At 36.3% G+C, this 24,806-nt stretch overlaps 1 pseudogene; it reads left to right on the top strand.

Annotated features, from left to right (window-relative positions):
• Positions 1-10,139: 10,139 nt before the first annotated feature.
• LOC124521322 (translationally-controlled tumor protein-like) lies at positions 10,140-10,860 on the top strand (annotated as a pseudogene).
• Positions 10,861-24,806: the final 13,946 nt, after the last annotated feature.

Here is a 24,806-nt window from a genome sequence, read left to right as displayed (position 1 = left end):
TCCCTTTCTCTCTCTGCCTCTCACTCACATGCACCCTCTCTCTCTCAAAAAAAATTTTTTTTTTAAGATTGAACTGCTATATCAGCTCTGGGTGACCATCCCAATCTTGCCACTAGGCCCATTTGGTTGTGATTTTTAACCCAAGAAGTTTTTCCTCAGGATTAAGCTGTAAATGGATTGTTCTTTGACGCTCATAGTAAATTCCCCATATTACAAAGCAATTATAGAACCCAAATCTGTAATAACTTTGGTATAAAATCTGATTAATAGTCATTATAAAAATAGAAACTCAGTTCCTTCATGCTATGGTTCTCTTTATAAATCCTAGTGCCATAGTTATTTTTTCCATTAAACCATTGACTGTTAGATTTAAATTTAACTCCATTTATTTATGACATACTAATTGGAGTTTGTTTCTGTCACATCTACCCAAAAGCAGTTTGGTCCCCTCACATCTTTATTTAGTCAGGTTGTTTTTTCTTCCCTAAGCAATATATTTTTTAATGTATGAATACTCACTTTTCCAAATACTCTTTGAAGATATCTTACATTTTTAATTAAATTTCTAGAATAACTCAGTAAATAATAGTATGTAAAACATGTGATACATTAAGATTTCCTTTGAATATTTACAGACATATAATCCCTAAAGGGTATAATATAAGGGTAACAAATAAAAGTGGGAAGGGAAAATAAATAAGAAAATGAGCTAAAGTGGATTTTATTGCAAACATTTATTGTAATGATTACTGCAGTGATTATTACAAATATTTATTGCAATGATTAAGATGCTTATATTCTGAATCACAAAGCATAGCCATTAACTTTAATGGAAATAATCCTACCTAAAGCTCTGTACCTTCTGACATTTTTCATGACCATGCTGGAAAAAAAGTATCCCCTAAATGAAAACTAGCAACAAGCTCATTAAATCATGTCAGGATTTCCTTTCCTTTGTCATGCTTTTGTCTAATGGGCTTTTCCTTTGAAGAAGGAAAGCAACTGACATGTAACATCTGGTATATCCAAGGTAACTAATGTCATTAAAGCTATCTTTTGCTCTTGTGTCTTCTTTTTTTACAGTTTTGAATTAGATGGCTCCAATGCTGGCATAATATTATTTTCTAATGTATCCATCATGACTCAGACTCTTTCTGAATCAGGGCCTGTGGGCCAGCCATCAACAACATTTTCCTTTTCTAGAACACGAGAGGTCTGAATTTTGCCACAGAGGCCTGTCTGCCAGGCAAACGGAACCTGCCAGTGCACACAGGAAGCAGGCCTATAATTTGAATGTTTGGCTTTTTGTAACTCTGGCTATAAAATAAGAATCATCAAGATAAAAAAAAAAAAAAAGGTGGGTTGGCTGCTGTATTTACTACCCAGCCGCTCAAGAAACTCTCAGTTGTTTTTTTTTTTTTAAATCTTTGACCATACTATCAATCAATATCAGCTCACATTAACAGCCAGTTTTAAAAGCATAGTATAACTGTGCAGTTCTACCAATGTGTCCATTATCTCTGACACTTCTGAAAAACTTCAGCTGTGTCTAAGATCCTTTAAGAATACACACACATGCACACACACACACACACACTCTTAATTAAAAGCATCTTGCAAATACTTTTGAACGCTTTCTAAAGTAAGAAACTCCTTCAATGTTCTTTGTTTCTGGCCCTTGCAAACATTTGAATAAATATAATGTATTTCCAGGGACAATTGGTGTGTTAAACACCCAATGGACTTAAAGTGGGTGTTTTTGATCATATCATCACATGTAATTTCATATTATTTTTCTACTCCGGAGGTAAGGACAATTTATTCTTTGTATTTATAAAATGACTTTGGGGAGAGGGGTAGAGGGAAAGAGGAGGAAATGAATTTTGATTTGGTCTTAAAGAGTATGCTGGATTCTCCCAGCCAGGAAAGAAGGATAACAGCATTTCTGAGTGGGAAAATGATCCAAGCCAAAGCCTGGAAAAGCAGAGCTGCTAGAACACTTAGGGAATCCCTATTTTACAGATAAAAGTACAGATGTGGATAGGTGGTCAGGGATGAATGTTAAGAGTTTGCATGCCATGCAATTAAATTGGGGCTTGATTCTTTGGAAGTTGGAGGGCAACAGGTGCTTTTAAGCAAAGCAGTAGTATGTTTCAGACAAATCATTATTTGCTTATAGGGAGGAGAGAGAAAAAATAATGACAAAATAAAAGACCATCTCTAAATGGCTATTCAAACAATCATGGTCAAGGTATTTTGGCCATAAAAATATCTGAATCCCTTTCGTCTAATTTCTTGAAAGCTTTCTTCTTGACCAGCATTTTTTTTTAATTATCATTTTGACTTTCCATTTGGCTCATTATCTTGAAACTTAAAATTGCTAGGAATACCAATTCAATACACAGGCCTATACTATTTCTAAGTTTATATAATCTGCAAATATTAATGTGAATAATCATGCTTTAATTTTGTGTCTGATTAAACCCTTCTTGAATAATAATATAATTTTCTACTTTTGCTCAATTCCTGATGCTATGAACTGTCAATCACGTTTATAAGAAATAGAGCTGTATTTTTTGAATTATGTCAAAGTAAAGTTTATTTCTTGGGCACAGTATGATGCACTTGATTTTGCAAAAGAAATTCTAGGGAAAGATTAGAATCCATATAAGACCTGTTACAAAGCCAAGCCTAGCTGGCTGGCACGTCTGATTCTATGTCTAATTCCTTACTGCTGTTTTTCCTACAACCTCTACAGATGTTCCTCTCATCATCAGAGTTCACAGGGACAGTAACAATCACAGCAATATGGAGAAACAGGCCAGAGAACTGAGCTGTCAATTTGATGAACTGCTCCAGTGGATAGCTGGTTTTAATAATGGTCAAACTTAGGCAGTGCCAAGACTAGGGCTGGCAACTAGTTATAGAGATTAACTGGAGTCAGGAAAGATAAGTTGCAAGACAGGTCCTAGATCAGCTTTTGAGGCCTAGACTCTAAGCCAATAAGCCAGGGAGGACTGTAATCCAATACCCTAGACAGTTTCACGGACAGACAGAATCTGGGAAAGATGCAAATGCCTCACAATTATAGGACATTTAAACAGAGACAAAAAGGAAATGAGGTGAGAACATCATGCTTTAGTTATCTATGAGGGAATGAGAGGTGCAAAGGCAGGAAACAGAAACAAGGCTGGTATGGCTAAAGCACAGTAAACCAAGTGTAGAGTGGGAGCAGCTGGATGCAGAGAGGTAGCCACAGGATGATCATGTAGGGCTTTGAGGGTCAGAGAAAAGGCTTTGGGGTTTACTGAGTGCAGAAAGAAATGACATAATCCGACATGTTCTTTAAAATTCACACCAACTGCTGGATGGAAAATAGATCGTAGGTGTCTAGAGCAGAAGTAGGGTGACCAGTTAGAGACTCTTGCAGTAATTTTGGCAAGAGTTAATGGTGTCTTGACCCAGAGTAGTAGCAATGGAGATATTGAGATGTGGACAAATTCAGGATATATTTTGAGGGATAACCAAAAAAATTTGCTGATGGGTTGGATATGAGATAAAGAAAAAAAAGCAAGGAAGTCTTTGGAGACTTGTCTTGAACAACTTCAAAGATGCAATTTTCATTAACTATACAATGACTTAGAGAGAAGACTATTAAAAGAGAAGATTCAAATGTCTAGGGTTGGGAATCAGGAGTGTGGTCAGGAACAAGAAGAGTTTGTTCCATATCCATATCCATATCCATATGGATATGTCAAGTAGGTAATTGGATATATAAAAGTGAAGTTCAGGAGAAGTTCAGGAGAAAAGTCTAGGCTGGAGTCATGAACTTGGGAATCTGATCTGTATAGATATCATTTAGCATCATAAAATTAGACTGAGATTACTTGAGAAGTGAGTATAATTAAAAACAGTGGGATTCCAAAAAACTGAGCTTTGGGAGATTCCTAGATTGAGAGATTCAGGAAATGAAGAGGAACCTGAGGAGACAGGGAAAGAATGATGACTGGGATAGGAGAGAGAGTGTTGTCCTAAAATCCAAGAGAAGGCAGTGCTTCAAGACAAGATCGATGAATTACCTGTGCCAAATTCTGATGAGAGGTCAAGTAATTTGATGAATAAAAATAGACTGTTAGATTGAGCAACAAAAGGTCACAAGTTGGCCTTGATGAGGGTAATTTTAGTCGGAAAGGGAAGAAGGACTTGTGAAGTGGGTTCAAGAGAGAATAAAAGCTAGCAAATAGAGTATATATAGATCATTCTTCCTTGAGTTTTTCTATAAAGGGGTGTAACATGGACAGAAGATGTTGTAAAAACTAATTTTCTTTTTTAGGTGATAGATGCTACAGTACATGTGTATGCTGATTTAGATGGCCCTGCAGAGAGTGAAAATTATGATGATATGGAAGGGCAGTGCTGCTAAAATAAGTGGATACAGGCGTGTTCTGGGAGTAGCTAGCAATCTTGTTGGGGAATGGAGTGGACTTGTATAATCACTTACATTTGACTCTTCACCCTCTCTGAATTCACCCTCATCCTAACCAGCTATACTTTTGTTTGGGCATGTCAAACTCAAATTTTTTGACAGCGTAGTAGTATTTCATTTTCAATTTTTTATCTATTATACACAACTTCTCTTCTTCTTATGACTGTTTGTTATTAAGCTTATTAATATTGTTAAAAATAAATTTTTAACTCATTTTAAGTACCAACATAAAGCTTTCCTCCTCTGCCCCTTCAAGATGTCCCTCACCCCAGAATCTTTTTCTTTGCTATATGAGCATCATGGTAAAATGTAAAGAAAAGAAAAAAGATATTCTAAGCACCTTGGGTGAGAAAATAGAGACTATTCTCATTGTTTTGTTGAAAATAGAATAAAATATTTTAGAAGGATATTGGTTACTCTGCATTTTTTTGTATTATCTCTGTTTCCTAGTTGACACCTCTGAACACAATCTCTTGCCTTTCTGATTTACCAAATCATCCAGTATCATTACTACATGGTCACCCCCAAATCTTAACTTCTCCTAATTTACCATATACCCTCAGCATCCAAATCTTAGAAAGACAGTTGATTTTAGGAGAAGACTTAAAGCTCTAGCTAATAGAGTTAGCAGATGAAAGTTAAAGGCAAAGACAGGATTTCTGAGATCATAGTTGATAAGTTTGATTACCTGAGAATAGTTAATAACTCTTGCTCCTGTTTTTGGTTCAAATTTTTAAATACTTAACAGGATAGACGCTACTGAGATGTATCCAGCAGTTAGGTCAGAGAATCCAGAGAATCTGCCTGATCTTAATTACTCCAGACAGGAATTGTTGAGTGTTAAAATAGCTAAACCCGGATGAGCACCTAAAGGATTTTTCAGAATCCAGAAGTTTAGATAGATTAACCAATGAAACTTATGTGGCATTCTTTCAGAGGTTGTGAACCAGAGTTAAATCCCAATTTTGTCAGTCTGGCCTCTTCCACAGACCTTTATATACCGAACCAACTCCTGCTCCATTGTGCATAAACCTCAAGATAGGCCTATGAAGCATCAAATGAAGTGAAGATTTGCAAATTATCCACCTATTTGGGTGTGAACCACCACATTACATAATTCAAGACCTTGAGTTTTATTTGCTTTAGTTCTTTTATGGAAACATCTGATTTATCTGGCCTCTTATATCAAGTTACATAAATATATGCTTTATCTGTTAAGGACCTATTCGTGGACATCAACTCTTACAACCATTTCTTGTTCCAAAAAATACTTGCTGGTGCTAATGTTACTTCTACTTGTCTCCTAGGTTCAGTCAAGTTATTGTCACATGTACAGTATCAACAATTGAATGTTTTGATCACTGTGTAGTTGGAATGCTTTCATTTGTCTAGACTGAACTTGATGCTCCTAGGAATACTCTGTAAGATAAGAATAAAGAAACAGGATCCTTTGTTGCTTCTGAGATCTGAGGAAAGGTTCAAGTCTTCCTCTCTCCAGAATGACAGAGTACCCCTACTTTGGCCTTACACACCTAAGCTTTTATCAATGAAGGTGTTTTTCATGATCCTCTTGTGCAGTTTACAACTTAGGATTCACAGCAGGGACCCTGTTGGGATTTGGGCTTGAGCAAGCCCCGAGAACTGCATTCTACTCTAGGGAAGGTGAGTACTACAAAGTTAAAAGTGCATGAAGCCATTTGGCCTCTCATTTCCTAAAGAGTGCACTATAATTTAAATAATTTAAATGCGAAATAGAGTTTCATATTTTATTTCCAATGTCAGGATTTCAGTGAAACTTCATGACATTCTAGGACATTTCCATATTCCTTTCTGTCTAGGTGGAATTAGAGTTCTTCGCATATTCTGAGCTGAGCTTATTCTGAGAGTATAATTTGCATATTTTGTTTTATAGACCAAAGTAAGTTTCGATCAAATCTGAATTATGTAAGCCATTTTTCTTTTTGTATGATTTACTCTCCAGAAAGATATTTTTGTTTTTTTTAAGTCACATTAATAAACAGTAAATATCACAATAAAATTAGCAACCTTTATTTCCTCTATTTATGTTCCTGCAGTATTAAATCTGCATCAGCAATAATTAAACTCCTATATCTTAGAATGATAACATGAGAAAACCAGGAGAGCAATTTGACAGAATTGGAAGGCTTTAGAATCAGACAAACTAGGACTAAATCCTGGTTTTGTATCCTCTTGTCTATATAACCTTCCCAGATTTCTTGCCTATAAAGTAAGCGAAAGATGGCAATCTTTCATAAAGATGACAATAGTGTCATCTACTGTTATGAACTGAATGTTTGTGTCTCCCCAAAATTTATACATTAAAATCATAACCTTCAATATTAGGAGGCAGGGCCTTTGAGGGTAATTAGGTCATAAGGATAAAGCTCTCATGAACAGGATTAGTGCTTTATTAAGAAACACACAAGAGAGAGCTTGTTTCCTCTCTCTCTCTGCTCTTCACCATGTGAAGATACAATGAGAAGAGGGACATCTGTGAACTAGGGAAGGAGTCTTCACCAAAAACCCAACCATGTTAGCCCCCTGATTTTGAAATTTCAGCTTCTAGAACTGAGAAATAATGTGTCTGTTGTTTAACCACCCAGTCTGAAGTATATTTATTGTAGTAGCCCGAGCTGACTAGGGTACCTACGAAGTCAGGATTAGATACATACAACATCAGACACAGTACTTACTCATGGGAAGCTCTCAATGGCTATTTGTACATAATAATACTGATGAAGCAATCCTTTAATCCACTTTAATTCACTTCTCAAAAACTATTTGGCACTTAATAGGTCCTAAGTTTGTTACTCAGTTGGGTGGATATGATCTGCTTTGCAGTGCAGATACAAAGTAAGCCACAATTTGTGAGTCAAGGAGTTGTACTGAGAGACAGATACATGAATAATTACAATGAAATGCCATACAAGTCCACAAAGCTATACATGCAAAGCTCTTTTGGTTACAGAAAAAATGACTATGGGATGTGGAGGTTAGGAAAGAGTTCACAGAGCAGGGGACTTTTGGGCTTAGAGATTCTATAGGAGTGTTTCTAATAAATAGAATTACTTAGTAGAGAGTGCTCTTGCTGGGAAGGAAGCAAAGGACACTGAATTGCTGCTCTTTCTCCAGCAGTATTAGACCCAAGATTTCCAGGTATCCTTTGCTCTGAAGCCCCAGCAATGAGACTACTTCCTCTGTACCACCCCATCTCCAGCTGTAGGCAAGACTAACTTCCACATGACCTTTAATCATGGTGTCCTGTGACTTCTGAAACAAATCCCATTGTGCCTCAACACCAGCTCTCCTGTATCACCACGAGAAGTCAAAGGTTCCCAGATCACCCAATTTCACACAGATGCTCATCAGCACCCTATTCCCAACCTCCATGAATCTGACCATATTTCCCACACTCTTAGCTATCCAAGCCCTTCCACCCAAACTTGTTTCCTGTTGTCAGAAAACTCCTCTCCTTCCTTAACCTCTGCACTAAACATTTCCTTCAGATTTTTGCTGAAATTTAATTTGGCACCTGAAAACACTGCTTTTCTTGGACCCTTTAAGTGAACAACTTATTTTTATTTTTCTTCTCATACTTAAGTACCATACATGCTGTAGCTTGAGGTGGGGTCCTTTCTGCAACCTGTTCCTACTTTCAAACGGTCACTCCTTTTTCTCTTCAAAACTCTCATGTCTTTTGAAACATACATTCTCATACTGTGCCACCCTGTATCCCTCCTTGTCAGACCACTTATGGATCACTGAGTCATTGCTCTTCACTCATTAATAGTTTTCCTGTCATTATGGTTCAAAACCCCAGTAGATGATCCAACTACCACATTGGCCTCTAAATTCTTTGGTTTTCTTAGTTCCAATAATATTTTTCTCCATTCTTTCTCCATGACCCACATGTCATACCTAGACCTCGTCATCATCCAAAACTGAATTTCAGTTTCAAACATCTCACTTTGACTGCCATCCCCTATTCTTCCAGTGTATTCACTCTAGTACTCCACTCACAATTCGCCAGCTCAAGACCACCAATTCATGGACACTATAATTCATCTTTATTCATCATAACTCCATGTCTAAACATGTCATATTATCCAGCTTGTTTTGCATGATTCTGCCCTATAATTACTTCCCAACGAATGTCTTAAACTTCCTTTTTCCTTTCTCCTCAAGCAATCTTTCCTGGAAAAACCTAAACTCTGGTCAAATCCACCTATGTGTTGGATGTGTTAATCTATCCTGCATTAAAGTGTCTGAATACTCCTAGAGAATATTACAAATTATGCTTATTGGAGTCATCCAATTTTTACATAGTATAATTGTACATAGTATTCTCTCCAGGTAATATTCAATGTGTTCAGCAGCATGATCTTTCATAACTTTTTTTTCTGCTCTTCAGAAAGAGTGTCTGAAATACAGGATTTCCTCACTACTAATCAGACCAAAAACTTTCATCGCCAGAAATTGCTACGAAACACATATTTGGTATATCAGGTATTTGTTTTCTATGTGTTTTGCCTTGTTTCACTACTTAAAGCCATTAAGAACCTATGGCAAGATAAGCCTTTAAATATCTAACCACCTGACACTGTAGTCTAGTAACATTTTCTGTCACCCCAGTTCTCCATGTAAGATTTTAGACCTTGTGCAATTTCCCAACTTCCAATTATCAGACATTTTTAAATGACATTTAGCTTCCTAGTATCAGATGTTATTAAATGCACTGACCTCAGGTCTCCCAAAGCTCATGAAAGATACTTCCTCATCTGAAATCATTGCTTTGCCCTAGATCTTGAATTTAATAAACGCTAAGTCTAAGTTTGCTTTAGGAAGCTGTTTGGTATCTGCTGCACTCTTCATTGAATTTTGGGGGGGATGGGGCAGGGATCTATGAAGAAAGGCTCTGTTCCCTTATTTGTAGACTAAGAAGTATAGAACAAATATCACGAGGTTTTTGTGATATTTTAATGAGTTCACATACATAAATGTTTTAGTAGAATCTTGGCACATAGTAAAAATCAAATAAATGTTGCTTTTATAATAATTATTATCATTTATACCAATTTCCTAACCCCTGGCTTCACATTGCCAAATGCATGCCAATCTAAGGGGAAAATATTCAATTTTTTTCTTTCTTTTTTTTGGTTAGTTGTCTCTGCTCCTTTGTTGTCTTTTCTTTTCTTCTCTCCAGGCAATCTCTTCTGGTCTTTTATTGGCTTCTCTTCCCAGTAGGTATTCTACTGGCCTCTCCCTAACCTTATTGTTAATTCCAATATTTCACTTCAATTATATTATAATTTCATTAAGATTCTCTGGGAAATTTATCAAATAATAATTGTGCAATAACCATGCTAATTGTACAATTGTTTAGAAGTAAAGATTCCAACAAACATTAAAATTAATTTTAATAATAACATTTATTAGTCATAGGAGATCCATGGAGTCAGTGTACCTATTTCCCTTTTAAAAATTTACCAGAAGTCTTTAATGAAATGTCTACCCATCTTTTTTTACCCTCTATCCCCTCCACCCCAGCACTGTTCCCAGTGCACCACACTTGGAAAGAGTTCCTGGCTCCTGTTAAACCAGTGCTGTCCTTGTTTTTTTTCCAGGCACCATCATGATCATCTACCAGGACCTCATCAGCCATGATGAAATGCTGAGAAATCCTGGGTGGGCTGTGCCTGGAGGTGGAGGGGAAGATGGTCAGTAGAATAGTAGGTAACATTGATGACTTGTCCATTGGTGAAAATGCCACTCCTGATGACCCCAAGAGTGAAGTTAGCAAAAGCACAGTTATCACTGGTGTTGATATTGCCATGAACCATCACTGGCAGAAAACCAACTTGACAAAATAAGCCTACAAGAAGTACATCAAAGATGACATGAACTCAATTAAAGGCAAACTTGAAGAACAGAGACCAGAATGAGCAAAACCTTTTATTTATTTTTTTAACACTTGTTTATTTTTTTGAGGGACAGAGCATGAGCAGGGGAGGGGCAGAGAGAGAGGGAGACACAGAATCTGAAGCAGGCTCCAGACTCTGAGATGTCAGCGCAGACCCCGACTTGGGGCCCTAACCGATGAACTATGAGATCATGACCTAAGCTGAAGTCGGTGCTTTAACCGACTGAGCCAGCCAGGTGCACCTAGAATGAGCAAAACCTTTCATGACAGGGATGCAGAACAAATCAAGTACATTCTTGCTAATTCTAAAAATTGCCAATTCTTTACTGGTAAAACATGGATCCAGACGGTAGCTCTGCTGGATTACAGTGAGGATAGTGTGACTCCATATGTAGTTTTCTTTAAGGATGGTTGAGAAATGACAAAATGTTAACAAAATTTGGCTATAACTTTGGATTACCCGTCATCATACCTGACTGCTGCTTTTCATCTACACAATACCAGAACTTAGACAAATGGGACTGATACCATGTTAAGCACTTCATTAATTTTGGGCTTGATTTACTAGGAGAAGAGGCATTGTTTTTACGGGGGAAAAACATGTCTTATAGGTTGTCTGAAACGAAAATGCATTTAAGCTCAAAAACAAACAAACAAATAAACAAAAAGCATCCATCAATACTACGATATTATTAACAGGGATTGCAAATTTCAAGCCCTCTAGTGGTCAACACCATGTTGCTTATTCTCTAAGACTTCCTCAAAGATAAAAATTTACTACAATTTAACAAAAATATTTCCACCAAAAAATGACAGGCCGTTATCTTTGTCCCTGAAACAATGGACCACAATTCAAGCTGAATAATTCATTACTTTTAAAAAAAAAGAGTTGTGAATATCAGTGTTAATTAATTCTTAAAATCATGTACTTATCTTTACTAGTAATAAAAAAAAATCAGGAAACCAAGATAAATTGTCAATACTTCCTGCTTTTGGGGTGGGTTATATATTTTAGGAATACAGTACATTTTTTTTATTATTGTGTATCATACAGGCTTTAGGAACAGATATGACTACTTATATTCATGGCTTAGAGGAGTTAATAAATATTTCTAAGTATCAGTTTCTACTAGTCAAAAAAATCTAGATCATAATATCTTCCTTATAGGAATTATGAAAAAGTAACAAGATTAAAATGTATACCTTCACTGCATAGAACAAAAGTGCTAGTCAAATCACCAGAATAATCACTGTGGTGCTACTTTTAAGTAATAAAGGAAAACTAAGGTATCTAACTGCTTCTTTATTTTTTAAATGTTTATTTTTATTTTTGAGAGAGAGAGAGAGCTCAAGCAGGGGAGGGACAGAGAGAGGGAGACAGAGGATCAGAAGCAGGCCCTGTGCTGACAGCAGAGAGCCTGATGTGGGGCTTGAACTCATGAACCTCAAGATTATGACCTGAGCCAAAGTCAGATGCTCAAACTACTGAGCCATCCAAGTGCCTCCATCTCTAATTTCTCACAAAAATGATACTCTTACTGAAATTACTTAATTAAATCTAAACTCAAGCGCATTTTATGTGTACTTAAATAATAATCATTCCAACTTTTAAGTTGTATTATGACTTAATAAGATAGTTACCCCATTGCAAAACTCTGATTTTTGTTTCTAAGTTTAACACAGATACTTAATGACATTTTTTAAAAGTAGGGCTATGTCTGAAGGATTAATGGCAACATTAGATTTTTTTAATGACTAATTATAAATAATTGCAGTGATTCTATATAGTTAATTTAGTGTTATTATAAGTATTTAAAATAAAAATGATGTATATTTTAAATGTATTTAAAATTGTGACAATATTAATATGTGGAAGTCTCTGACTTTTTACACCTTTTGAAAACTAGATTAGCTTTCTGATGAGATTATTACTATTTAGTTAGTTATATTTTATGTATAAAATATCCTTGTTCCATTGTGTGATTAAGTATGTGTATAATACAATGAAAATAACACAACATATTCTTTCATTTTCTTCTACAGTAGAAAACATAGACCTTTACTCATAGAGACCAGGTGATTATGTATCATATTTCACTGTAAAGTCACTAACTCAAGTTTTAATGTCCTTTATATGTAAGGATATACATCTGTTTCTATTTCCTTGACTTCATACCTCTGCCAAACTTAGATCTAGAAATGTTTAAAAGTAGTTCTACAGGGCTCAGCTTACAATAAAAAGGAAGTAAATTAGCCAGATAAAATAAAGGATGCCCAATTCAATTTGTTTCAAACAGTACAGCATTGGTGATATAGTGGTAAGCATATCTGCCTTCCAATTGGTTGTAGATAAGTAAGGATTATTTAGTGTATATCCCATGCAATAATTTTTTAGTATTACCTATGTCACAAATATTACACAGGTCATACTTACATTGAGTAATTAATTATTAATTATTTATCTGAAATTCAAATTTAACTGGGCACCCTGTATTTTTATTTGCTAAATCTGGTAACCATAAAAGGAAGATAAAAATTATTTTGGAAGAAAATACAAAACATATATGTCAACAGTATACCTTGTATTTTAATTAAAAAATAAATGGATCTCCAGTCCCTAAAAATGCAAGGCCAATCCATAAAGAGTTATGCATATATAGAGAAAAAAAAGAACTAGCTCTCCTCTCAACTCGAGATTGTTTCTGCTGCTCCTGGCATAATTTCCATTCTTATATAAATTTCCTAAGTAATTGATTTTTAGGAGATCTGCAAGAGTTAAAGGTTAGTGGCAGTCTGAAATATAAAAAAACAAATATAAACAAACAAAAAAAACCCCACAAAAATCAGGTATTGTGAATAACTGCCTTACCCATCAAAATCTAACCAATTCACAATTTTTTAAAGCATATATCCTTGCTTCCTGAATCGTAGCTAATTAAACCATGAGTGGGTACCATTTTCAATTGAAATATCTTCTCCAGGGATTTGGAGGTTGAACAATATTCAATTTCTTTGTGTAGGCCATTTGATGGGGTCTCCACTTGCCCATATGTTATTGTTTAGAACCTAGAAAAAGTCACCCTTTCTAGGATGACTCAGCCCTGAGGGTTCACAGCATGGCTGGCATAGCTAGATTGTATTTTGACTCTCTTGGCTGGACACTTTTATGTAGTGAGCAACCTGTACAATCTTATGGGATTGCCTTGCCATTTTATGCCATGCAGAATAAAAAGTAGAGCACAGAAAGAAGTGTAAATGGGAGATGGTATAAAAATACTGCTAGCACGTTGATGTTTTTCTGCTTCTAAATACTAAACCTCCTTGAGACAAAGGTTTATTCCTATCATTGTGTTTTGTAAAATGTTCTCTTAAATCTTATAATAAATGCCTCCATTTTGCTTAAGGTAGATCATGCTCATTCCTGACACTTGAAAACAACATATTATAATTAGTTACATAAATACTGGCTTGAAAATAATGTCTTAAGAATCACTGGCAGATTCTGATAAGATTCTGGCAATAATCTATAATGAATTGACATTTGAATACACGAAAGTGCTTTCCTTTTACTTCTAGATTGATCTTGGTTTCAGAGGCTGACAAATCCTTCGGTGAACAAAAGGGTTTGACTTAAACTGCATCTAGAATGAATTTAATTTTCATTCACTTCCCATGAATAATGAGCTCCTCAGGCTGGACTATAAGCTGTGTTGTTTGATATAAATGCCTTTTCTTTTTTTGGAACAATTTGTAAACATAGAATTGGAGAGGCAGTAAAAAGAAGGATTCAGAGGTTTTATATAAAAACAGCTTAATGACATGAAAGGAAGAAAGAAACAGCAGAATAAACAAGAACAAGAATGGAACCACTTAATGTGTTAATAAGACCTCTCTGAGCAGTGGCTTATATCTTACCAAAGCTTTTTGTTCTATTTTGTTCTGTTTAAAAGCTCTGCTTTTTCATAAACTGTGGCATCTCAGGTCTTCACAGAGCCATCTTCATAGACATTTACTTTCCTCCAGTTGGAGGAATAGGAAGTTGTTTTTTCATTGTCTTTCTATCATTTTAATGAGAGGCAAACTTGCTCTAGCATTCAGTTCATTGCAGACATCTTGTGTATGATCATGTGTTGAAAGCATCCATTTCACACAACATTGTCCAGAGCATGCTCCTACCACTGTTTCGTGTGGTAGATAGTTTTCCTTCTTATAATGACAATCACAGTTTGTAAATAAATAAAAACTTGGCCATCAGAGAAATGACCATTCCTTGAATCTGACTAAGAAAGTTAAAATAGGTTAAAGTATCAATGTCTTTTTTTTTTTTTTGGTCTTTTCTCCTTGTACTTAATCTCATTCTATATCAACAAAAATCCTGAAAGTACGTATCTTGATTTCAGTGGGTTAATTTTTAAAATTTTTCTGACATATGATCACATATAAAAGAAAAATTTTGTATCCAGTGATTGTCTAATTTATGCATCTTTGTAGCATCATATGTTAAATTCTTAGTATAAGCTTTGGAATCCAAGAGACCTCGATCAAACGACAGCTCTATCTGCCTTGTAGTGGGTGTGGACTTATAAAAACAAGCACACAGTTAATTGAAGCTTGTTTGCTTAAATGTACAATAGGTATAAGAAGCCTTACTTTTCACAGTTCTTGAAAAGATTAAAAAATGTAAATATACATAAGGTAGTTAACAAAATTTTTGGCATAAATAAATAATAGTTATTATGGGAGGAATGCAGATGAGCCTGATAGTTTAGGTTCTCAATTTTTAACGTTGTTTCATTTTTAATATAGAAGTGATTGATGGGCATTACAGAAGACTGGTGAAGTGGACTGGTAGTTTGGAGGAGAGGGCTCAGTAGGTGAGATACTCAGTTAGGGGACCATTGCAGTCACTGAGCACCAAGATAATAGACTCCCTCTTTGATGATGACATTTAATTGGGAAGGACTAAATCCTAATGGGTATTTTTAATGCAGATATTTTGAATACAGAATCTATAGGATGTGATAACATTGGAAATAGGAAATATAAGGAAGAGATCAAACATTATTCCAAGGATTGAACTGGAACAAGTAGGGAAATGGTATCATTAACAGAAATTGAGAGTTTGGGAAGATCTACTGTGGCATCAAAGCATGACGTGGGAGAGAAGAATGAGCAGTTCTGGAGAGCTAAAGGGGCTAGGGATCATGATGTAGAAGTCACCTAAATGGAGCTGATAGGCAAAGGCTTTGGCAATGTTATCCACTTCAAAGCAGTGGGAAATTTAAAGGAAAAGGGAAGGAAGAAGAAGAAGGCAGAAATATGAATACTATAGGAACAATTCTTAGCAGTAGGAAAACCAGGAGAACTGGAATTGAGGAAGTCAAAGGAAGATTCATTTCAAGAAAAAGGTAATTGGCTATGCAGATTCCTACAGCTTCTCATGAGGATGAGATGTGAGTCAGGTTGCCCGGATTTGGTCATTGGGAGTCCTTGGTTATTCGTAGGATTCTCAGATTGGTAGAGGGATGGGAACTGGAATGCAAAGACACAAATAAGTGGCAGTGGTAGATATTGCTAGAATCCATCTGAACGTGAAACTTTCTTTTACTTTCCGAGGACTACTTGGAATCTGGCTTTGCCAGCCTGTTGGGAAAGCCTGGTGTGAAGTTCAGGGAATGTACTGCAGAAATATGCTCAGGAAATGAGTTGGGCTCGGAACAGTAAGGTAAAGGGCTTGCCTCTAGTCACTGAAATATCTAGTGAGGGCTTAGGTTTTTATTATCAACTTCCCCCTTACCATTTAGTCAGAGTTGCAGATCCTAGCCTGGGTTAGCCCCGAAATGAAATATGAAACTAAGTTGAGGATGGGAGTACCAGAGCCAGGGAGAAGCAAAAAAATTGAGGACGAGACATACAAAAAGGAGAGAGAAAGGACGTGCTCAGCTAAAAAAACTCTGTGGCAGGAGGTGATAGCAATAGATTTAGAAAATGAGTCACTTATCTCTCTGGAAAAGTGATTGGTTTATTGGTTAGTATTATCTGCCACTTAGGAATTAGTGTAGTGAATTATCAAAGCAGGAAATGCACTGGTTTTCCCCTGAAGACATTACTTCTGTGGTCCGTTTGTTTACTCCACAGTGTCTCCCCTTAAAGAGCAGACAAAGCTACTTAGCTAAATATTTTCAGAGTCACCCATTTGAAAAATATAAAGTATATCTATGAGTATCTAACTGTGGCATATTGAATGAATAAAAATATGAAAGATAATATGTAGTAATTAAAAGTACAGGTTCTGTGTGGCTCTGTAGTAGAAAACTATCTCAGAGGACTGTGAGTCATATAGTAAAAACTCAAAAAATGTTACCTATTATTATTACCTTTGTATAAAACTTGAGTATAAAACTGAGTTGGCCCTTGTTTCTAGTGAGAAATAAAGTTATTTCCACATTTAGTGCTCCAGTTTTCTCATTCCATAAGATGAAAAATGTCACGTTGCTTACATGAAAATATAACATGCAAATAATAGTTATAACTATTCCTCCCTCCTATTTCAACAACACCAACAAGGAAATCAAGGAGGAAACCACAGAATTTATAAATTCTAAACTTCTTTTGGATTCTGGAATGCACATTCTAATTCCCAAATATATGCAAATTGAAAAGTTTTATCTCTTTATAGCATTCATTGCCTTTAATACACATATGAAAGGTATTCAGAGAAGGGAAATTCAAAAACATTGTAAAGAAATAATTCATACCTCTACCCCCAAAGACAATCACAGTTAAAATTTAGGAAGTTGTCCTTTGAGAACTGTATCTATCTTCCATCTATCCAAACAACCAAACATATAAAACTGAGATTAAGCTAAAGTGGGATAAAATAAACTCTTTAGTAACTTGAATTTTTAGTTAACATATTGTGACATTTTTCTATGCCAGAACTTTGCTTCAGCATAATTTAATGTGATAATAGCTGCATATATTTTATTGCATGACATGGCAGTATTTGAAAGAACTTCCTGTGTTTACATTGTTGAACTCCTGGAAACATCTTCAGACAACCTGTTAATAATGCAATACAAACTCATTACAACAGAGAGAATGCCACCTTGACAGAGTTTTGGCAGTGTTTCTGAAGAAAGAAGTCAGAGGTGAGATATTCTTAGGAATTGGGGTCTGGCCTCAAGATGGTGTTTGTTGTTTTTTTTTTTTAATATTTATTTATTTATTTTGACAGAGAGAGAGCAGGGAAGGGACAGAGAAAGCAGGGGCTGGGCAGAGAGAGAGAGAGAGAGAGAGAGAGAGAGAGAGAATCCCAAGCAGGCTCCATGCTGTGAGTGCAGAGCCCAACTTGGGGCTTGATCTCATGAACCAGTGAGATCATGACCTGAGCTGAAATCAAGAGTCAAATGCCCAACAAACTGAACCACCCCAGTGCTCCCTGGCCTCAAGATGTTTAAGGAAGTCTTTCAAGAGGTGAAGTGGAGAATTGGGCAAAGTCCATGGTATAAGAGTTTAAAGTCAGTGGATACTGTAAAGTAATTCTTGATAACTAAATTGATGAGTAAGTTATTTAGCCAGATAAGCAGATTACTATCTCTACTAACTTTATCTGAAGGAATTTCCTGAAGCAAACAGTAAAGTTATTTGTTGATTTATAGTACTATATTTTCTGGGCAGAATTTTCCTAAAAATGAAAAAAAAAAAAAAACAACAAAACACCTAAAATCTAAGTCATACCAAAATAGTCTACTGTTTTATCGAATTCCTATTAAAACAGATGGTCTCAACTGTCAGTGTGTTTTTTATAATTTTAATATTAAGTTTCCAAATATATTTTCAATATTCATTTATCTCTATTTTCACCACCACCACCTAAATTCAAGCTATCACTTTCTCTTACCTTGCCTTCCAAGCTGACCACTTCAGATTGCTAGCATTCATTTTCCACAAGGCAGCCAGACTGAACTATATGATACAGAATGTGACATCCATTTAAAAATCTTTGCAGTTTTTCCACACTGTTTTTCATACAGTTTTAAGTTCCCCATGAGAGCCTCTTAGACCCATCCTGACAGCCTCATTTGGCTAGCAGTGTGTGCCACCCGCAGTGGACTTCCTTTGGTTCCTTGAATTTGCCATGTTCCATCTACTAGCATGCTTTTCCCTGCACTTTCTTTCATCTAGTTAATTCCTTCTTATTTTTCAGATCTTATTTGCTTATCCACTCTCAGAAAAACCCTCTTTGCCTACTCCACCAAGACAAATATTGTACATTCTCATAACTTCCTATATTCCTCCTTTATAGTAAGTTTTTTTCCATATAATTGATTTAATGCTGATCCCCCCCCCCCACTTAAAAGTAAGCCCTATAATAGTGAAGACACTATTTATTTTGCTCTACATTCCATCTTCAGAGTGCATGGCATAATACACGAACGCACAATTTACAGAATAGATGCTGCAGAATTAATGGCACAATTCACCATTCACATTTAAGCTGCAGAAAGAAGTTCTTTGTTTTCCACATACTTTGATAACCCACCTAGCTTAATTGCCTCCACCTTCAAAAACACCTTGAAACTCTTAATTTGAGGGCACAGTTTCTCTGTTAAATGAACCAAGTAGTTGTGAAAAAAAAAAAGTGTTGCTTACAAATAAGCCATTAATTGAAGCTTTTTTTTTTTTCTTTCTTTCTTGGAGTAATAAATGAAATAGAAAAACATTAAGAATGGGAAGGTTTTAGAGAAAAATGAGCATGGCCCCTTGTGGTGGTATTGCAATAGCTTCTAGGACCTCTAAAAATCTGTTTCCCCTATTGAATGAAATGTGTGTGTGTGTGTGTGTGTGTGTGTGTGTGTAGTAGGCAGTGAAAAGGGTAAACTTGTTCTTTTATCTATTTTTAACTTGAACTTATTTAAGTTTAGATACTTGTTTAATGGAGCTGGACCATTTTACAATATAGTTAACTCTCAATTACCTCACTAATGGAAACCAGCATAATATGGAAAAATAAAATATGGTCATAACCCAAATCGTCTATTTCCATTCATTCATTATACTTTTATTCATAAACTTTGAGTTATAGTGATACTTTACATTTGCACAGGACTTTTGATTTTAAGGTTTTTTTCCACATGGTTTGTTTTAGATATGGTAGGCTAACTACAGAAACAAAAAAGATCCTTAAAACTTACTTCCTTTATGAACAAAAGTTTATTTCTTTAGAGCAGGGACTCCAGGTTAGCAACAGCTCTGCTCTGATGAAATCTTTCAGGCGCCCAGGCTGACAGTTGCTCTGCCATCTTCAACATGGTACTTACAAGATTATCCTAGAGAGCAGCCTAAAATGGAGCACATCATTTACCATAAAGGTAGAGAAAAAAAGAGCTCAGGAATGTGCTTGGAGAAAGGAGATAGAAATGTTGTGAGTGCAGGGAGGTGTTCTGAATGGAGAATACGGTGGTGTTAGGGAAACCTGTGGAGAACATTTTAAACCCAGTATGAAATGATACAGAGAAGCCAAGTTATGGAAGGATTGGAAGTGATCTATTGTATATAGACACAAACATCATTACACCCTATTAAAGACTGGGCATTTTTAATATCATGGAGATAAAGACTGATGATAACATACGTTCTTTTTTTTTTTAAGCACCTATGATGGCACAAGCTCTGTACCAGTGCTGTTGCAGGAAACTGACAGTTCCTGCCATGAAGGGGCTAATAGTCACAGTCCAGTGTGATGAAAGTAGTAAGTGAAAGTCATTACCCGGGCACAGAGGAAGGCTCGACATCTGCTAATTCGTTTTTTTTTTTTTTTTTTTTTACTTTGCTAATGACTTCACAACCTTTTACAAAGTTGTTTTGATTTGTGCGTCATATTTAATATAACTTCCTGTTACACTTCTTTTTAGCAGAGTATTAGGTATGTTTGCGGAGGATCAAATATGCTAACCAAAATACTTGGAAGTAGTGGGAAAAGAGCTACTGGTTCTTCATTGTATTATTTCTTGGTTCATTTACATATTTAGGTTTATTTTTAGCACCTGATGAAACAAAGAAAACCTTTTCTGTTATAAGCTTTTGTTTTATGAATAGTTCATTTCTTCATCTGCAAATTCATCTTGCATGAATGGACAGTTTGGTGAGTAGATTATTTGCTCACTAGTAGATTATATTTGTGTCTGGCTCTACAGGGTTAGATTATTGTACCTTGAGAGGGCTAACTGAAAGAAGCAAATTGATTTCTTCTCCTTGCCTCTAAATCTTCAGTGAAGAGTGGCCATGATACAGACCAGAAACAGACCCTGCTAAAATTCTCACTGCAATCTTCTTATTACTGATTACTTCTTATTACCGATTATTCTTATTACTGAGTCTTCACTTTGGGGAGCAATGGATATAGCATCATCTCTTCCTTGTTTATTGTCTTGTAACTCTGTAGCAAGGAAAATCAATGATTGTCAATATCTGGTTTGCTTACCTAAGTATTAGAAACTCATCCTTTCCTAGTGGGACTACTAAAGGCTTGCAATTTTTAGTTGCAACTGGGCAAAAAGACAAAAAAGATACTTTCTATCTTTGGTTCTCCTGTTGTATTTGTGTGTGGTGATCATTTTCAGTTTGTCTTCCATCTCTTCGCTACTTTTTTGTTAGTTGATTCAATCACATATGTACATGCACACACACACACACACACACACACACACACAGGGATGGATCGTATTTAGAGCAAAATATTGTGTGGTCTTGGTAGTCACATGATTTTATCTGATTGAAGTCTAGCAATCTAGGTAGTGATAGGGCTCTGCTTGTAACTAGTTTTTACTCCCTTAGCCCCCCACCTCCATGTCCCCATCCCTCATACTTCACCTCTCCTTCTTTGCTTGCTGTTACCCTTTCTAGTATTAAGGAATACATTTTAAGAGTGGATACAATTACAAATGTTTTTCTTCCACTTTAACAAAGCAGAAAGTTAGGAGTTTATACACTAGCTAATCTTGATTTGTGTGTGATTAATCTAAATCAATTGAGAAACCAAGTAGGCTCATGTTTACAATTTTTTCAATTTGCATTTGAACAACACATTTTTGTACACTCTCCAGCTCACGTTTGTTGGTAAATTTTAGAAAATTTCTTAACTTTAATCTGGCAATCCTTCATCACCATTCTGTAACTTCTGACATTCTTTTCACATTTATGACTTCCTAAGTGTTTCTCCACATCATAAGATGGATCTTCTTCCATAGTAGTGGTGTTAAACTAGTTTAGGAATTACAAAAACTCATTTTAAAGCCACATTTTTCATTCCCTTACATTGACTTGTGTCTTCAGAGTGAGATCTAATCATTTGGAACTTGGCATCTGTCTTTTATTACAGTGTAAAATTTAGTAAGGCCGGTATATCTAAAAAATGGAAATTCCTTCTTCCTTTATGGACTTCAATGGCAAGAAAATTAGTACTAGATCCTTTTCCCTTGATGTCAATTATTAGTGTATTTTAAAAATCCATTTCTCTGCACTTTTAATCATGGGATACTGTGACTATCTTGATTAAATATGATCACCCTTACAGTAAGTTTTATTGGTATGTTAATTATCAACAACTAACTTTAATATAATAAACCCCTAAATAATTAATTTGCCAATTTAATAAAATTCATAGAACAGCTATTATGTGCCAGGCACCATTCTAGTCGCTGGAAATAGAGCAGTGAACAAAACAGGTAATAATTCATGCCCTTGGGAGAGTATATTTTAGTTGGAAAGTATAAACAATTAACAGGGAAAAAAAATAAAATTTATAGTATACTAGATGGTAATAGATATTATGGGGAAAAATGAAGCAGGTAATGTGAAGTCATGTTTGAAAAATGTGTAGTAATTGATAGAGTGGCTAGGGAAAGCTCCATCAATAAGATGATAGAGAAAATATTAGAAGGAGGTGAAGAAATGCAATAGGACAGTTAAACATTCCAGGGAAGACAGAATAGCAAATGCAAAGTTGCTAATCAGGAGCATGCCAAGTCATGCTCCAGGAACCGCAGAGGCCAGTGTGGCTGGAGTAGAATGAGCCAGGGCACAAACTGAGGTAGGGAAGACTAATGATGTAGGAGTGGAGGGCAGATCCCCCAAGGCCTTGTAAGCCATTTTTAAAATTTTGGTTTTTAGTCTAATTGAGACACCAAGGCTTCAGAAGTTTTTGAGCGAAGGCATGATTTGTCCTGACTGAGGGTTTAAGGGGACCATTATGCTTGCCTCGGATGAGACTAGAACAAAGGGGGGCAAGGGTAGAAGCAGGAGATCAGGAAGAAGGCAAGAGATGATAATCTAAATGGAATTTCTGTGTAATTGTGAAAGGGTTACTGCCTTAAGAAAGCCCACGCTTCAGAAATAACTGGCAATATTTGTTTAAATAAGATAAATATTTTAATTACTTTAAGATATAGACCAAGAAATAGCACAAATGCAGAGTAAGCAGTGTTTTAAAAAGCACACATTTATTGTCTAATAATACATCAATATTAAAACTATTATGTTTTCTTTATTGTATCATACAATCATCATAACCATGTACAATTATTGGTAGTTTAAATAATTGAGATAAATACTGTAATTATGTAGACCTCATTACTTGGATATTTAAAATTTTTTTCTTCCCTAGAGTTGTAAAATTTTATATTATCTTTATTTATTGTTTTAATTTTACTTTTTCTGTTTCACTTTTAGGTTCAGAGAATATTAAATTATTGCATTATAACTTGGACCCATATTGTTAAATATTTGATATAGATTAAAAATCTTTAGCATAGACCAAATTGTTTTTTTTTTTTCAATTCTATAGCCCAATTATTAGTATTTAGACACCTTTTTTTTCCTTTATATAGTTTTTGGTATCATCTTGTATCATTACATTTTACACAATGTTCTATTTGCTTTTAATAGCCAGAAATAAAAATATGTACGAAATTCAATTGTGTTTAATAACTGTTACAATTTGTAAAATTTTGAAAATTTCAAAGTAAAAGCTGTTGGCAGAAATAGCATTCCCCACATGAGGATCGGAGGGAATTACGATTATGTGTGACTGTGGACAAGGTAATTTACAATTAATAGCAGCCTCTGGAAGTGAGCAACAATTCCTTCAAGTTTTAGATTCTCTGTATGACCAAGTTATGTTTTATCTTCCAGCTGTGGAATTTTGAGTCCATGATGTAATGCTAAAGATGAACAAATTAGCACTGCAAGGTTTTTAGGGTCCCAAGCCGTAAAGGCGAAGGTCAGTAATTTGGAAAGACCGTTCATAACCCTTTTGTTCCGCGTTTTAATTTGCAATTACATAGTTTATTGAAAACACAGGACTGTAAGAAAGGCCCAGGGGTGATTTCAGCAATCAGCGATTTATTTTACATGTAATGCATAATTATTTTTTCTCCTATCTGCTGCATGCTAATGATTAGGAAGTATTCTTGAACTGTTAAGTGATTTTCCAGATAACCATTTACAGAGTATACTTCTGTGCCACCATCACAGGCAGGGCACACTCCGCCTCTCCTTTTCTTTTTTTCCTTTGCAAAGCGAAACGGGCTAGAACGTGTTCATGTGATGCCAGTGACGTCAGCCTCGACCGGGTCGCGTGACCGACACCCAACCTTCCCACAACCCCACCCCCGCCGCCAGAGCAGGAAATCTCGCGAGAAACCGTCTTACTATCAGAACTTACCGAGGTTACTGGGGAGTTACTCAGAAGGTGTGGCTCCGTGGGGGAGTTTTTGCTTTCATTCTAACACTGAGGGCCGAAAGCAAAGGCCTTCGGGGGTTGCCAGAGTCTGAGCCACCCAACCTATAAAACGGCGGAGGTGGACAGTGAGGTGGCAGTCATATCAGAAGTGAAACGTGGCGCACGGCTGGCGTCGTCCCTCGCTAAACGGGCCGGGGGTGGGGGGGGGAGGGGAGGGAGAAAACGTGCACCCGGAGCTCGGGAGCGGGCGGCTGGGCTTCTGCTGGGGTGGGCCCGGAGTCACTGGGAGGCTGTAGGCTGGGACCCTTCTAAGGAAGCAGTCAGTTGCCCACATCCGGCCCCCGCCGTGTCAACACGGAGACGCGCCGAGATGAAATGGTTGCACACTTCGCCCTCCCACCCGAAGCACCGCGGCTCACGAGTCGGCGTGGAGCGGTTTCTAGTGCCCCGTGCCCGCAACAGGGTCGGGGGCCTCCGCGGCCCGGGAAGCATCCCCGGGCAGCCCACGACTTACCCCACATCTTCTAAATCAACCCCAGGTTTAGGCAGCAGCTTAATTGCGAGTTTAACTGGGTAATTTTGACATCTCATCTCATTCACCTAAATCTTCCCCAGGCTTCTCCCTCGTACAGCCT

The sequence above is a fragment of the Lynx rufus genome, unplaced genomic scaffold, assembly GCF_022079265.1.
Source record: "Lynx rufus isolate CCGP_SWC_20201006 ecotype Redwood Valley unplaced genomic scaffold, mLynRuf1.p SCAF_3, whole genome shotgun sequence".
Lineage (NCBI taxonomy): Eukaryota > Metazoa > Chordata > Mammalia > Carnivora > Felidae > Lynx > Lynx rufus.
Note: the sequence above shows the minus strand (reverse complement) of the source record. Positions and strands in the feature narration are given on the sequence as shown.